This window comes from Xiphias gladius, unplaced genomic scaffold (assembly GCF_016859285.1).
Source record: "Xiphias gladius isolate SHS-SW01 ecotype Sanya breed wild unplaced genomic scaffold, ASM1685928v1 HiC_scaffold_881, whole genome shotgun sequence".
Classification (NCBI taxonomy): Eukaryota; Metazoa; Chordata; class Actinopteri; order Istiophoriformes; family Xiphiidae; genus Xiphias; species Xiphias gladius.
Genome location: NW_024402609.1, coordinates 1 through 3,000, shown reverse-complemented (window position 1 = coordinate 3,000; position 3,000 = coordinate 1). Strand labels below are relative to the sequence as shown.

Sequence of the window (3,000 nt, the reverse complement as noted above, 5' to 3'; positions counted from 1 at the left end):
AAGTGCTGTCAGCTTTTTTGGCGTGTTTCACCGCAATAACCATATTTTAATTTACGATAGCGCTTAGCAAAGGTCACGCTAGCAGCATGCTAAACTTAATTTTACGATTTTATGCTAATATGTTCACTTTTGGGAAGGAAAAAAAACTCGTCTCAATACCTGAAAGAAATGAGGCATAGTAACTTTATTTATTTATCTATAAGTCTATAATATGAATCCATGTCACAGCATTTACATCTTAAGGCAATTTACAATGTTCTCCCGAAACGGGCCTGTAAACGACGTTAAGACTCAACCATTAAATAAAACCACAGGGAACAGTAACAAAACACACCATAGTTTAGTCCAGACTCACTTCCAGACGGTCTGACGGCGAGTTAACTCATGGGTACTTCACCTCCAAGTCCTGTCGTGATATTTGTTCAATTGCACGACTTAATTCAGCATTTGAAATTAAGGAGATAGTATATAGTGGCAGCTAGTTCACTGTTGTATGAATTTTGTTGGCCATGAAACGTCCGCTTTTTAACTGCACCATCCTACATTTGACAAAGCTGTTTGTGAGTGGCGATGTGGAGGCAGGATAACGTCGTTTTGACTCTTACGTGACACTACTGGTATTTGTGTTGAAGTTGTGGGACTCGTCAAAACCGTTGCTTCACACTTTCTTTTCCTTCTAACGGGAAGATCTTCACTCTAGAATTGTACGTAATGACTTGACAAGGAGGCTCAGTGTTTTACCGTTTGACATTACTGGCTTCTTGTACATTATGTCAGCGGAGTAGTAAATTCTTCTTTGCTAGCAGCAAAGCAAAGCATGGTAATAAACTCAGTTGTCAGTTAATGAGGGACACGTAGCTAAAACTACTGCAGTCCGATACCACAGTCCTGCGATAAATGCTCTCTTCATGTAGGTTTCATTGTTCAGCTTTTGATGAAACTGTGTTAGAGATGTGTTGATTCAGCTGTATGATCATTGTGGAGCCGCTGACCTGCATTGCGATACGTTGACAGGCGTTCCTATTATTTTTCCACCCCTACTCAAATCACTGCGAGTAAGCTAAACGACACACACCTGTTTGTATAATGCGGCAAAGTTCAACAGCACCATGCATTAAGGTCTTCAAAACAGTTGAATCAACACCTCTCTAATACGGTTTCATCGAAAAGTGAACATTAGGACCTTAATGATGGAGGATTTATTGCAGGACTGTTGTATTAGACTGCATTAGTTTTAGCCAGTTGTACCTAATAAACTGACCACTGCGTGTAAATCGCAACACATGATGTACGTTGCTGAGTTTTTAAAAGAAAGACCGTGAAGTGTGCAGTTAGCCCTCCTCACCACTAGAGACCGCTAGAAGAGCGAAATTTGTCGTTGTGAACTGAGCCTTAAACCGCAAAAACATTATTTTCCACAAGTCCGTTACACGTCATTGCGTTGAGCTGAAAACTTGTACGTATATATATATATATATATATATATATATATAAAATACGTATTCTAACGTGTCTGTAAAATGAAATTTGTTCTATTCGTTGTTTCTACTTCCTATTGGACCAAAGTACATCACGTGTCTAGGAAGCCACACGAAGGCGCATTTGCAAAAACAGTTTATTACATATATCGCAAAAACAAAAACAGCACCAGCGGTCTATTATCTCAAATGCACTTTGTTCCTGTTTTGTATGTTGACCAGAAAAAGTGTTATTCGGGTCCGGACCCGTTAGAGAGACTGACGTTGCGGAGAATGGGTTCGTTCCCTGCGACCCTTTCCCGTTATCGCTTCTCGGCCTTTTGGCTAAGATCAAGTGTAGTATCTGTTCTTATCAGTTTAATATCTGATACGTCCCCTACCCGGGGACCATATATTAAATTGATTTTTGGAGCAGGGAGATGGAATAGGGGCTTGCTCCGTCCACTCCACGCATCGACCTGGTATTGCAGTATCTCCCGGAACGGTGCACCCCCCCCTTTACATGTAGAAAATAAATAATCATTAAGACAACAAGTAGTTGACTGTTGTTTGGTGGGTTGATTCGTATGAATTCTGTCTAATCCTCGTTTTACCAGCTGCAAAGTGGTGACATGCATGTGATTGTAAATGGCTCAAACTAGTAACTGATGAGTGACACAAACAGAAAAGGAAATGTGCTGCATTCAAAGTCCTTTCCACATCTGACAGAATAAGAAAAAAAAATATCTTGGCAAGTTGTCAAACTTTCCTTGTTTGATAGTGTTGCTTTGCTTCATTTCAGTTTATTTTGAAACGGCTCATTCTCCACAAGTGAAAATCCACTCTGCATCTTTTCTGCTGCTGCTGTTTCCCAGCCTGATGAAAAGAAAAGGTAAACACACTGTGTGCACTTCATTTTCTGTTAATATCTAAATCATTTTTTCTCGCTGTGAGTTACAATTTAGAGAAACGTAGACAAATGTGTTGAAGACACGGTGTTGTTCCCACTCCAGAACAATAGGTGGCAGTAGCAAGACTGGCAGTTGACCATCACTAACAGGAAGTGGTTGTAATGTGAGAAAAACGTGCTTTGTGAGTTTTTATTCTTTTCTCTGAATTTCAAATGTACATGAAACAACATTTGTTGCAGTCTGATTTAGCTTTGGCTCACTTGAACTTGCAGTTGGGCCGTTTCTCAGTTTTAGGAGGTCAAATAGATCCACTAGATGATGTGAGCTCAGCCTTTGGTGTGGAAATACCGCATTGCATGATGGGAAATATAAGCGCACTGTATCTAATAAAATGTAAAAATAATCTTTGTCAGCCGTTGGGTCAAAGTGTTTGGTGTGTATTGATTTCCTGCAGATCCACAGCCCCCTGTCGCCTGTGGTTGTGTCAATGTGTAGATTGTCTGCACCATCGGTCAGCCCGGTTTGTGTGTGAAAGGCTGCCCTGCGTGTGAGCTGTACAACTCATACTTACCTGGCAGGGGAGATACCATGATCAAGAAGGTGGTTCACCCAGGGTGAGGCTCAGCCATTGC

General features: G+C 40.9%; 1 long non-coding RNA gene, 1 other non-coding gene and 1 pseudogene across 2 annotated transcripts; all 3 read left to right on the top strand.

The window, feature by feature from the left end:
- The first annotated feature begins 558 nt into the window (after positions 1–558).
- Positions 559–2,930, top strand: LOC120787934. Its single transcript, XR_005707118.1, has 3 exons — positions 559–704; positions 2,260–2,349; positions 2,471–2,930. It is a non-coding gene; the product is annotated as an uncharacterized LOC120787934 (long non-coding RNA).
- Positions 1,783–1,973, top strand: LOC120787936. The gene has a single exon (XR_005707119.1). It is a non-coding gene; the product is annotated as a U2 spliceosomal RNA (small nuclear RNA).
- Position 2,931: 1 nt separating the features above from the next.
- LOC120787935 lies at positions 2,932–3,000 on the top strand (annotated as a pseudogene; the record flags this gene model as incomplete).